This window comes from Magallana gigas, chromosome 8 (genome assembly GCF_963853765.1).
Source record: "Magallana gigas chromosome 8, xbMagGiga1.1, whole genome shotgun sequence".
Classification (NCBI taxonomy): Eukaryota; Metazoa; Mollusca; class Bivalvia; order Ostreida; family Ostreidae; genus Magallana; species Magallana gigas.
The window spans coordinates 5,936,082-5,951,145 of NC_088860.1; positions in this window are offsets into that span (position 1 = coordinate 5,936,082).

The following is a 15,064-nucleotide window of genomic DNA, read 5'->3' on the forward strand; positions in this document are numbered from 1 at the left end:
TATAGAAAAACAGGAGTACAAAATTATGGAAGATGATAATTTATTTGACCCCTGATTAATACTGATGATATGACCTTGGCACTAGTTGCTTCAATAATGAGTGCTTATTTCAATTATATTGGGGTTTTTTTTCCATAGAAATTTGAAATCAGGCTTTTTTTGTAAGATGATGTAGAAGTCTCTACCCCTTTTAGCATCTATCATAGCTAATGTACTTTGTAGAAAAGATATAATTGACAGCATTATGATAAGACAGTCTTCTTTTTTTTTGTATATGTATATTTTTAATATGATAAAAAACTAACATGCATACTTTTGATATTCAACCCTGCCATGTAATAAATGTACATATATTTTCCATGAATTCTCTACCACCAGGACTTTTACATGTTTGAGGCTTGTTGAGGCTGAACACCATTGCATGTATCACTAAAAGGGCAATTAAATTAATTAGAAATAATGTGCAATTTTGGAAGCAGAAATACTTAATTTTAGAGTACTCTGCAGACCAATTAGCTGAACATTTGTAGGAAATTTTATTTTAGAAAGCAGTGTATTGTTTTACCAATAGAATAGGTATAAGCCATATCTTGTCTATTGTGACTAATCAATCTTTATACAATAGTAGAAATGTGGATGTCTTCTATTAACTTCCAACGTGTTAAAAAATCACACCGCAAAGTTTACAGACATACAATATAACAATAAATTTACAACATTATTCAACCAAACATTGGTAGAAGGAAAAATAATTTTGGCTGTAATAGTGTTAAGGGAAAACACACTTTGCCATAATTTCTGATCACATATATAATTTTCTGGTCGAGTATTGATTGTATTTAATCATTTGTTTGTATTGTTACGGAATCACTATTCCTATGTTATATCAGGAGTTTTTGAAATCTGTAAAATCTAGTTGGCTTAATTCACTGAGTAAAGGTTAAGTAAAGGGATAGAAAATGCTGCCTCTGTGCCTCGGTTATATCCAATAACAATGGCTATATAGTTCAGTCTCAGTAAGAAGTTTTTACTGTTGCTATTTTGTAAAAAGAAGATGCTGTAATTTGGTGCAACATGTTATTCATGTATTGTCTATTTGGTCTCTAAGATATTGATTACAAATAAGCTGATATACTGCTAGACATGAAGACAAGTGGTGCTTAGAGGATCAAGACTGGGTTATTCTGATCAACTGTATGGGGCTGTTTTCATGTGCATGGTATATGGCAGCAGGGAGACTTCAAATTGTAGTGAATCTGTGATAATATATTAATCTGTGTATAGTCCAGCAGTGTAGAAAAATATTGTGTCTATTTTGTGTTATTATTTTTTGTACTTATAATGATTTATTTTAACAAAACTCTTTGAATAAATTATTTGTGAAAATCAACATAATTGTACACTTGTTATTTCCTTCTGTTCATTTGTTGTTGTTTTCTCAGGATAGTGGGGAACTAAATTGAATATAAAACATATTTCTTACATGGATGACTAATGGAAAACTTCTTAACTGATGGATAAAGATTCTAAGCTACAAGCTTAACTATAGTATCTGTTTCAGGGTACTGGTTAGTTAATATGTTTGCTCCATGTGGCCTGGTGTTATAATCAAATGCTGTACCTATGCCCCTGGCAAATTGTTTCACGAACTGGTGAATATTTGATACCTGTCGGTGATCCATTCCTGATGACGCATGATTCCGTAGACCATTGATTAGAAATGCCTCCCAACAACAATTATATTGCTAAGTTTACAATATTGGTCGATGCGCAAAGTAACGCGTATTCGATATCAACTTGATTTTTTGTGTTGACATGTATCTGGTTATCTTAAGATTAAGACAATCGATATTCATAAGATATGACAGTTTAGTAAAACAGCAATGATGGGACCATGGAAAAATGCTAGTTATAAAAGAGGTTTGAGAAACGGGCCCCTGGTTGGACACAAGTAGATCTAGTATTCCATCAAAATAATATGACAGACAACTACCTGTATAACCACTTAAAGTCTGTCTATGACAATAATACACAAAACCTTCTAAAAGTTTCAAGTTACTGAAATTCGTGTCTCCTGTGTGCATACTACAGAAGTGCCCCAAATATCTTTCCAGTGTTTTATATATTATTCAATATACTAGTACTGTTTATGGCACCAATAATAAAACATATTTTTGCAGTTCAGTATTAATGTCTGAGTAATTATAAAACCGAGGTAAATAAATGATTTCTTCTTCATTAAACATTCATTCAAGATGCATTCTTTAGATAATTGATTCACTTTAAAAAAAAACCCTAAATGTGCACTTCTTGTTGGTTCAACCTGTAGCGCAGACTGTGAACTGAAATATAATCATGGCGGCCATATCTTCCATAGACCCGCTCGGATCTGCTCAGGAACACATCCCTATGTGTGAAAAACACGATTTGACCATAGACATGACATGTGAGGACTGTAATGAGTTTATCTGTTCACAATGTGCCAAGACAGACCACAAGGACCACGACTGGAAAACTATACCTACAGCAGGAAGTCTAAGGAGAAGAGAGCTAAAGAAGACTTTGAGTAAGGTTAAGGAGGAAGATGTGACAGAGATTGATGAAAAGATAAAGAAGGCATCCAAACAAATGGAGGACAATCAAAAGTGTTGTGATTTTGAGGTCTCAAAGCTTCAGAAACAGTTTGATACGATTGTTTCAAAACTTGAAGAAATCAAGAAAAATTATGGGAAAACATTGAAGGAAAATCTGGAAAGAAAAAATGCTAAAGTAAGCGAGAAAAAATTAGACTTAGAAAGGAAAAAGAAACAGGTTTTGGATCTTGTTAAATTCCTGGAAGAAAAAAACAACACAATGTCTGACCATAGTTTGATTGACAACCTCAGAGACTTGTCCAACCTTTTATCTAACAGGGACTGTGATTTAGAAAAGGGGGACCATTCAGTGAAATACAGAAAAGGGGACATCAATGAGGGATTACTGGAGTCGATGATGGGACAAACCTTTGATTTGGATGATTTCACTATTACTGAGACGGATTCGTTTCAGTATGGAGATCAAAGAATAATAATTATAGAGGCAATCAATAAAGATTCATGTTTCGTGAGAGGTTTTACATCAGGTTGCATTGAAAAAGTAAATAGAAAGAATGAAAGGGAAAGAAAAATCAATATCAATGTAAATGACGTATGCGTCACAGACAATGATGATGTGTATGCCACTGATTATATTAACAAATCCATTGTCCGTCTGTCCCCGTCAGGCTCAGTCTCTACTGTCTTCAGGACAGCTCCGTTGGTGACAGTAGGAATCTCTCAATCAACAGAGGGAGGACTACTTTTCACATTGACAGATGATGAGTCAGAAAAGTATCAACCGGACTCAAAAAGCAAGCGTTTGGTCAGACACGTGACACTGACCGGTGACGTCATCTGTGAGTACGAGTTCCAGGAGGACGGTAAGACCAGGCTGTTTAATGGTCCACGCAAAGTCAGACAGAATGGTAACACTGATATCTGTGTGGTTAACTGGACAAGTGAATCTACAGGTGAACTGGTTATTCTATCTGTAACTGGATCTCTGAAGTTTGTCTACCGTGGACAGAACCTGGTAAACATTTTTATTCCACCTGATGTAGTGTTTGACTCAAATTGCAACATCTTGGTTAGTGACATATTTAACAGCAATATACATCTCCTGAGTCCTGATGTGGAGTTTATGAAGTACTTACTGTCAGAGACTGAAGTAACAAATCCGTGGTCCATGTCTCTGTATAAATCCACACTGTGGGTGGGGAACTACCACGGACTTGTCAAAGTGTTTCAGCTCAGTAAAACTTAAGATAATGATTAACATTAAATTGTAACGATTCTTATCAATCAATATTAAAAGAACTTAATAACATTTTACCAGCTTACCAAAACATCAACATTGTATTACATATGCAACTATATAGAACATATATGTATATTAGTACATTGTGTATATCATAAGACAGGTGCTGTACATACAGTCTGTTCAGTACATCAGATCCATTTACTACGTAAGCTAACGCTGTTCAGTATCTCAGATTCATGTACTACCTAAAATGTTTTATCAGAAGATTGATTAGCTCTTGATTGACTGATATGAAACAATCTAGAAAAAATAAAACCTTATATTCACCTTCAGATGAACTAGAATGTCTATATAACATTTTATATTTTTTACATACGACTAAAAGAACATTTGAGGTAAAAGAGTGTTTAATGATAATTATTCTGTCTGTATTAAAACAATTGAAAAATAAATTTCATACTCACGTTTTATCAGACTTTTGTACTTTTTTAAAATTTGGTATGCCTATGATATAACTGATGTCTTGAAATGTGGACGTTTATTCAAAAGTGTAGCTGAATTGTTAAAGTTAGAAACTTACGTTAATTTTTTATTATCTTGCAATACTTTTGATTCAACCAGGCTTAGAACAGTTGTACACTGAATGCATGATCTATATATCTTGATAGAACTTGATAGAACTGTGTTATGGCTGCTGCCATTTAACTCCTTTTTTCTACAGATAAATGATAATATTGTTACATTTACCAGATGCCATATCATGTTAATTTACATACTGTGTTTTTATTATGTACCTGTACATGCAGAGAGTCCCTCTACCTGAAATATTGCAGAATTAACATGCATCGTATGAATTCTTTGAAACATTTTATTCCGTGATGGACAGTCTATCAAAAAGGGTTGAGGCCTATAAATTTGTGTTGATTATGAGTAAATTCATTCATAAAAATAAGGAACAAACACTTTCTTTTTTTTCTCAAGAAGGGGAGGGGGCTTATTGTTTTCATTGACTTGCAGGTCTTATGTCCCAGTGGTGAAAAGTGTAATGGGGTGTTAAGGAGTCTCAAATCGTTTGTATTTTGTAACTTTGGATGAATTGAATATATTTTTAATTTCTCAGATATATCACTGAATAATACTGTGGTATCTTTCTCTAGTCTAGATTTCCTTTGACTTCTCTCAGTCCCTACACTTTCCCATGTATTGAAATCCTCCGAATTCTTGGTTTTAATTTTATATACATTGTACAATATTCATATGACATGTTTTTGGTTAATTTCCATTTTGTTTTTATGTTTGCTCGTTTGATTTGGTTTACTTATTTTTTTAGGGGTGGAGGTTAGAGTGGGGGGTAATAGTGTTGATTTTAGGCATAAATTCAATTGTTTTATACTTAAAAAAACAGGAGTACAAATTGTTGAAGATGATAATTTACTTCACCTGTAATTATTACTGGTATAATGACCCTGGCACTAGTTTCTTCAAAAATTTGTGCTTATTTCAACTAAATTGTTTTTTTTCATAGAAATTTGAAATCAGAATTTTTTTGTAAGATGATGTAGAAGTCTCTACCCCTTTTAGCATCTATCATAGCTAATGTACTTTGTAAAAAAAATATAATTGACAGCATTATGATAAGACAGTCTTCATTTTTTTGCATATGTATATTTTTAATATGATAAAAAACTAACATGCATACTTTTGATATTCAACCCTGCCATGTAATAATATATAAATAGTGCCTGATTGGGAGGGTAACAGTTGAAATTGACACCCCTCGAAAAACATTGTCAACCGACGCGAACAGGCACTATTTATTTTATTATACTGAATGTCTTAATTATAGAGATATTTTTTACTGCTTTTTTATAGAAATGACGTGAATTTTACGTTTCACGTTTCGCGCATTATTTTCGCGCATGTAACAATTCGTTGTGTTACTCGTTGCTAAGTGTGTTGCTCACGCTGAGGGTAATAGAATAGATTATCAACTGCGTCTAAACCAATCAGATTTCAGTATTTAACATGAAAGTGTAATAAATGTACATATATTTTCCATGAATTCTCTACCACCAGGACTTTTACATGTTTGAGGCTTGTTGAGGCTGAACACCATTACATGTATCACTAAAGGGCAACATAATTAATTAGAATTAATGTGCAATTTTGGAAGCAGAAATAGTTAATGTTAGAGTGCTCTGCAAACCAATTAGCTGAACATTTATAGGAAATTTTATTTAAGAAAGCAGTATATTGTTTTACCAGTGGAATAGGTATAAGCCAAGTATTGTCTATTGTGACTAATTAATCTTCATACAATTGTAGAAGTGTGGATATCTTCTATCAACTTCTAACATGTTAAAAAATCAAACCGCAAAGTTTACAGACAACAATTTGACAATAAATTTACAACATTATTCAACCATACATTGGGAGAAGGAAAAATAGTTTTGGTTATAATGGTGTTAAAGGAAAACACACTTCTTTGCCATGATTTTTGACCACGTATATAATTCACTTCCAATGTAATATCAGAAGTTTTTGAAATCTGTAAAATCTAGTTAGCTTAATTCACTGAGTAAAGTTTAAGTAAAGGGATAGAAAATGCTGCCTCTGTGGTTATAGCCACTAACAATGACTGTATAGTTCAGCATACCTCAGTCTCAGTACGGAGATTTACTGTTGCTATTTTGTAAAAAGAGAATGCTGTAATTTGGTGCAACATGTAATTCATGTATTGTCTATTTGGTCTCTAAGATATTGATTACAAATTAGCTGATATATGGAAAAACGGTACACGTATTCTTATACTGCCACACATGAAGACAAGTGGTGCTTAGAGGATCAAGACTGTGTTATTCTGATTAACTATTTGGGGCTATATACATGTGGATGGCATATGGCAGCAGGGGGACTTCAAATTGTAGTGAATCTGTGATAATATAAATCTGTGTATAGTCCAGCAGTGTAGATAAATATTGTGTCTATTTTGTGTGCTATTATTTTTTTGTACTTAATAGTTTATTTTAACGAAACTCTTTGAATAAATTATTTGTGAAAAGCAACATAATTGTACAGTTTTTGGTTTTTTTCTGTTAACTTGTTGGATGTTTTCTTCGGAGGAGGGGGGGGGGGCATAAAGTTAAAAAATATTTTTACATGGATATTTGATAGAAAAGTCCTTTACTTAAGGAATAAGAAATCATTCTTTGAATATTATGAGGTGATATTTTCGGTCGGGGCTTGGTCAAATCCCATAAAGCCCAAAGGGCTTTATGATAGAATTGACCACGCTTCGACCGAAATCATCACCTCATAATATTCAAAGAATGATTCCTTGTTACTTATATTTACATTATTTCCAATTTGTACACCTTAAAACAACATTATTAAGGTTTTCCGCTCTCAGCGGAAAACCTTACTATTATTCTGAAAAATTTTCAAATTTCTTATTATTTTTTTTTCTTCTAGACGCCAACTTTGATCCTTAATATCTCGCTCGTTTGTTCGCTGATTGTTTTGAAATTTTCAGCACTGATAACATGCCGCGTGATGTTGTCGTTGCATATTTTAGTTGAGGAAAATCCCTATCCGGTTTTGAGTTATTCCCCTTTTAGTAAAATTTAACGACTTCTTTTGTCCAGGGGGTTTAGCTTTAACGATGACTGGCAGAGTCTCAAAGATGGGCTGGTTTGGAAGCTAATACATTGAATTTGTGCGAGATATATTTTATTTATTATTTAAATGCAAATAAAAGGGGTGGTATAGATGTCGAAACAAAGGTAAGAAAAAAAATCACAAAAATTCGCGTATTTTCCGTGTTAGTTTTCTACCTGATAAAAATTTGTTATAACATGTATTTTAAAAGTTTTTGGTCTTACCCAGACCTTTCATTCGGTATACCGAAAAAGGGGCTGGCCCTTATAATTAGGGAGTTAGAGGCGTCCAAAGTTTCTTGTCAATAACTTAAAAAGGAATAAATATTTCTAATGTATTATTGAAGCAAAGTTGTAAAGAAATTAATTTTGAATCCTTCTGTAGTATTCAATTTAATGTTTTCGTAATTAATAGTCAGTATTTGCAGAAACAATTGTTGTCAGTTCGGTCCATTTTTGTGGGGGTGCGCACGTTTATGAGGTTATGAAAGGGCTTCTTGTAATGCACTAACTGATGCATGTAGCGCGCAAAAATAATTCCACATAAAATTCCCAATGTTTTTATACATATGTACATTTTCATTTCATATAGATAAACCTCTTTGACCTTATTTTTGTTGTTGTTTCATAACTGTGCCCCTGTCTATATTTAGATGCATTACGAGACTCAGGTAACCGATCGATAGGAGAGTCGCTAGCTGTATTCAGGCCGTCGCCTAGACGACAGTGCATGTGCTTGTAGAGCTGGACGTACACGATTAACGCCCCACTGTGTTACTGTAACAGAGACATTTTGAATTGTTTCAGTACTGGGAGATGTGTTAATAAAATGGTTCCAATGCATGGTAATTAAACTCAACTTTTCTACAATACGTATACACGGCCGTCATATAAAGCGCAATGTGTATTACTGACATGACAATTTAAACGAACGCGGGATTGCTCCCGATAGAACAAGTCTTTTAAAGCAAAAAAAAAATACTGATTTGCGATGGATATAATATAATTATCATCGTGGAGATGATTTTAAAAAGTGAACTTAATATTCGTATACGATAAAATTTGAATCCAAAGCCGCTAGTTTTAAGTTACGGTTATTAGAATATTAATTATGACTTGCCCCGCGTTTCAGGTTTTTTACTTGCAAAGCATCTACAAACGAAAATACCAAACAACCTTCAGCAGCAACTTATAAATTATTTATTCCATACACAATTCTAAAGAGGTAATTAGATAAATTTTATAAATGCTTTATACTTGTATTCGCTATCTTCCATGGAAAAAAGTGGCATGGAAAAAATGTTGTTCAATGTTCATCAAATACGCTGTAACCTTAGCAATCGAAAATAATTAACAAACTGTATATTGATAGATTGACATATCAACAAACATTCAGACCCGCGTTGTGTTTTCTTACAAGTTCTATAAAACGTAGACTCAATGACTTTACCGTTTTCCGTCTGGGTTCTTTTGAATCACGTGTGTACGTTATGTGTAGCCATATAGATGAACACTTTAAGTGTTTAAATTTCAAAAGAAATTGTGTACATGCAGAGCATTGCAATGCTAGGACAATAAAATTCCAACAATATATATGATGAGGCCGGTCAGACTGATACTGGTTCTGCTTGTTCTACAAATAGCGAATGTAAGACGAAGTATTTGGGTGTTATATTTTAAACAAATATAAGTATTGCTTTCTTAAAAGCTTGCATTACTCAACAAAGTATTTTATTGGGATCATTCTTAGTTACCTTCGCTGCATTTATGTACCGCTCTGTCTGTATCCCGGAAAAATTGACTACCATCCGAATTTTTTCATACAAGGTCTACAGACTTGCAGCTAACATTACCTTTAAAAATACATTTTAGAATTTGCCGCTGTTTATAAATTCATTAAAAAGACGCGCAGAATCAAGTGGTTATATGGCGTTTGATATGGGATTGATAACGTCTATTTATATTGTTTTCATTAAAATTATTTCGTTATTTCAAGCTTGTGGGTGGAATGAAATCAGTTTCACATGTTATATGACATAAAGATGTCCTCTCCCCACTTTTTCTCGAAGCAACTATTTTTATAAAATTTACATAAAAAAAATTGAATTATCATGGAGTTGCCCCCCCCCCCCCATTTTGGTAGCATGTAAAAAAAATGGTATGAAAATCATGAAATTATAAGTGAAATTTTGAAAATTTTGGAAAATTCAATTTTTTTTTCTTTTGTTGCTTGTCAAGATTTGTTGGATGACTTTGCCCCCCCCCCCTTTCAAAAACGATGCTACGTGCTTGGAAATTACTCATTTCTTTATTCCCCTCTTTAATAATCAAAACAAACTAACAAACATAACCGATCCAGATAAATATAATTACATGTATCAAAAATAAACTTCAAAAACAAACTACACATTCATCCTTCACCCACAATATTGCCTTTTCGATATTTGTCATCGTTGTAGACCCGTGTAACAATCTGTTAAGTAGGTGCTTGCACGAAAAAGAACCCCTTGCTGATCTACATTTTCATTAACGCATACAAAGAAAAAATATATATTTTGATTTATTTTTGAATTTCATTTGATGTAAGAAAAAAAAAAGAAGAAATTGGTTCTCAGTCTCTCTTTATGCCTGCTTGTTAGCGGTTAATCCAAGTTCATTTTGAATATCCTTTTGTAATTTAAAAAATGCGATGTAAATTTTTTTCATGCAATATTTCGGATAAAGCAATGAAGAGTTGTTTCTTGAAATTTTATTAGAGCATAAAATTGTAAAATGCTAACATTGAAAATTGTGCCCGATTTCTTTCTTTTTTTTAAGGTAAAACTTTATTGATTTAAAAAATGATTCTTTGAGACAAACAAATTGACATAATCAATAAGAGTTTGAAAATCTCTAACTGCAGGTCTGTAGCTTTTAATCAGAAAAAGAATCGGATGGACGACCTAGGACACAGATCGTCCATCCGAATTTCTTGAAAATTGCCATTATTTTCGTACGCGGACGCAATACTCACCGAGACTAAATGGTTCGTATCTTAAGTTTTAAGTTTTAACTGCTTTGAAAGGTAATATTGGTTTTCTGATAATTATGAACATGAATAATTAAATAAAAATGGTTAAAATTACAGTAAAATTACCGGCATCGGTCTTCTCCGTGCGCGGATCTAGAAGGGGAAGGGTTCCAGACCCCCCCCCCCCCCCCCCCCAGCGAAATTTCTTTCAATTACGTGTACATTATAAACTTACCAAATATGCCTCGGACATCCCTTGGCAAACTCAAATAACTGTCTGACTTTTCAACCCCCTCCCCGGAAAAATGTTCTGATCCGCGCATGTTCCCCCTCCTCGAAATACAAAATTATTCTTCAAAACCCCTTGTAAAATTTCCAGGAACTCCGCATATATACTAATAGATTCATTGGCGCTTGCGTTCGATAAAAATGCGTGTAAAACGTTTGCCAGTGGTCTTTTAACCATCGTACCGGGCATAACCACAGTTCCACTCTGTGAATTAATTGCGGCGAATCAAACTAGAGACAACGTGTTGAGATCTGTATTTGCTTATAAACATGTAGTATCATCGTGCAAAATGCACTGTTCAATTATAATTTTTTTTTTACTTTACTTGTAAAATTCAACATCTGTTTCGTAATTTTTTCTCACAGTTTATTTCTTACATAGTTACTTTTTTTATTTAGTGATTGACACTTATTAGACTTTATAGAGACAGAGTGTCATGCATGTCTCAAGGACTGTTAATCTCTTAAAACAACATTGTGCAATTATCAGATCTTCATTTCTTGGACATCAAAGACTCATTGAGTTTATTTAATTATTTTATATCTGTGAACCTTTCACTCAGCTTACTTATATCATTACCCGTTAATTGCAATTTATTCTCATTGTTAAGATTCTTATAAATAGTTATGTACAATTGTCAATGCGCAGTCTGGAATACGGCGGCCATCCCCGGCCACGTCCGACTCTCCCAGAGTCTTGAGCCCGGAGGCCACTTCTGGCCATATCCGACTTGTTTGTAACATGTCTGTCTGTTAAATTGTTATAATGTTGCCATCGTTGAGTCTCAACCAATAATATGGAATCCTGCATCAATTGCCTGTTTATTTCTCTGGAACTGTATACTGGTGGACCTTCGGGAATACGGCAAACCTACCCTTCGTTTTAGCTTACGGCCCACAGCGCGCCCCAACCTTTTACCTTATACACTTTACGCCAACATTCCCTCACCCGGTTCGTACTGCACACGACCGATGCAGATCCAGACGAATTCTCTATCACCGTAAAATCTACACGGTCACAGAAATATAATACTTTGTTTCTCAGTGTTTACACATCTAATATTGTACGATGGTCAGCTATCAATTTTTTGTAATACGTCACAAGTATGACGCAGCTACGACGGAAAACCTAATCGTTGCTTGCAACGAGCTCGTCTCTAGTTTTAAAACCACTATTTCTATGTAGCACATGGTATGTATTACTAAGCGGCGCAGCCAATACCATTTCTCGGTTATGCTATAAGACACGCCCATTTGTGTCACTCATGTTTTATGAAGTTATTGGGTTTTAGGGTTCAAAATTGATTCGCAATGTTATCGCAGACAAAAACAGTTGAAAATGGTATGGAACGCCATCGCTGCCTTATAGCATAAAACTATAGGAACATTATGTCAAATTGTTACATTATGTCAAAGTCCATTACTTGGTGTGAATATATCTTTACATTTGGTCAAATCGTTATTACGTGATGTCAAAAGCACGTTAGGTGAAGTAAACATGTCTTTACAGTATGTCAACTTTTTATGTTGTGATGTAAAATCATCCTTACGTTATGCCAACATTGTACAACCAAAGGTCAATACATCATGACATTATTCCGACACTGTATTACATGGGGCAAAGTGGTTCTTCCAATGAAATATATCCCCAACCACTATTAAAATAATTTGTTTCAATAGTGGTTTTATTTCAATAGTGGTTGCAACATAGTCTCACGATTGAGCAAAGACTTGTCAGCGATCCATTTTTGATGACGTTCAACTCCGTGGACCCTTATATAAAAATTGCCACCGACACCATTATTGCTTAGTTTACAATACCGGAGCAGGATACTGCATTTAATTAATTATTTGTTAACACGCAAGTGTTAGGAGTAAAGTGTTTTATTTTATCAATATGCAATACTATAAAAAGTTAACATCGCACAAATGACTGCATGAAAATAAAATTAAAAGATTAACTCGCATGCATCTGGTTGTCTTAACAATAATCTATAATAATTAAATTGGTATGGAACGCCAAATTAACATATATTCAAATATTTGTACCTATATTCAAATCATTTGAAGATAGGTACAATTGAATTAAAGATAGGTACAATTATTTGAAGATAGGTACAATTGACTTGTAGATAGGTGTAAATAATTATACCTATCTCTAAATAATTATACCTAGGTACAAATGAATTATACCTAGGTACAAATGAATTATACCTAGGTACAAATGAATTATACCTATCTTCAATTCAATTAAAAATAGGTTCAATTGAATTTTACCTATCTCTAATTCATTTGAAGATAGGTAAAATTTATTAAAAGATAGGTACAATTGATTTGAAGATAGGTTCAATTCAGACATATCTACAAAGGATTTGAAGATAGGTACAATTCAATTATACCTAGGTTCAATTCGTTTTGTGTATTGTTGAAAATAATGAACTTTCCCTTGAAGACATTTCAACATGGAGGGAAACGAGGGAAGCACCAACAACGAAGATGAAAGAAGAAATAAAGGTAAATTCACAATAATATATATATACATACATATATATATATATATATACAGTGGAGCCTCAGATATCCGGACGCCAGATATCCGGACGCTTCACTTACCGGTCGATTTTTATTGGGAACGGAATTTTTACACAATAATTTGTCTCGTTTATCCGGAATTCCGCGTTCCGGATCCGGACGGTCATATTTTACCACATAATACAGTTTTCCTTTAAATTTTACCTCATTTAACCGGACGGTCACATTTAAGTGTTCGGGGGCACAAAAGTTTTTTATGCGCAAGTGCAAATTGGTGTAAAAACATCTGACACTGGTTGTTGGTTTTAAACAATGCCTTCGTCCGGTAATCGGGGTCACCTGTGTCACGCTATGTACTCGCCCGAGGATATTACGGTAACCATGGATGCGACATGTTTAATTGTCGCCATTTAACTTATGAACTGTTATTGTTTGATTAAAATGACATGAAAATTGTTTAATTTGTGTTTAAAAAAGTCATCAATTGATTGAATTAAAATTCTATTAATCGTAGTGTGATTAGATCGTTCGTACGCCTATTCATTTTAAAACGTAATTGAAATGAAATATTTGATAATTTGAGTTCTGTTTACGATAGTTATTAAGACCGCTTGGGATGTTCAGGGTATCGACATTAATTTTATAGCGGGTGTTCAATTAACAGTGTGATAATAATTTATGCCAAACATGGCGTGGATGAGAGTTCACGCTACTTGTAAATATCGCTTGGGTGCAATTAACTCTATAGAAAGATGGATACGTAAAATTAGCTTGGGTAAGTTCTGTCAATGAAAAAATAGCTTGGACAATTATCAATAAGGGAATATATACAGATTTTCACCCATTTTCAATCATCGAATGTTGAGCAGCTTCAAACATGTCAACACCACCGGCCAAGAGAGCGAGAGTTGCGATCACCGCTAGCTTGAAGAAAAAGATTTGTCAGCGTAAAGTGGAACACCGATTTTCTTCTCTTCGCTTGGTTTTGCGAATGTAATTAAATTATCGGTTTAATACAGTGATTGTTATGTACATGTACATGTGTATGTGTTGCCTTGAAGAATGCAGTGCTTGGTTTCCTGTGGAAAAAACATACCTTAAATAATGTTTTTAACAATATTTTGTTTTGTTAATTTAAAAAAAATCTAAACTTTTTTTGTAGTGCTATCAAAATAAAATATTTAATTGTATAATTAATATATGAGTAATGTTTCCATAAATATTAAAGGTAAATATCACAATTCAGATATCCGGACGCTTCACCTATCCGGACGATTTGGCCTGGGTACAAAAGAGTCCGGATAAGTGAGGCTCCACTGTATATATATATATATATATATATATATATATATATATATATATATATATATATATATATATATATATATATATGTATATATATATGTGTGTGTGTGTGTGTGTGTGTGTGTGTGTGTGCGCGCGCGCGCAATATACTTGCAAAAGGCATCATTTACTTATTAAAATATACATGTATATCAATAAGTAAGCCAAAAACATGTATACCCGAATACCCCTAAAGTGACGGAGTTAGGGTAGTGACGTAGTCTAAGGGTCACTATATACATGTACCTAAATAAAATACTGGCTTTATTTTTTTCCATAATTTTATCAAAGAATGTATAATTCAGTTGATAATCACTCTATTTATGAAAGCGGTAACAATTATTATGAGTTTTTGTTTGTTTTAAGGCTCGTACTATACAGGGAGTATTCATTATTG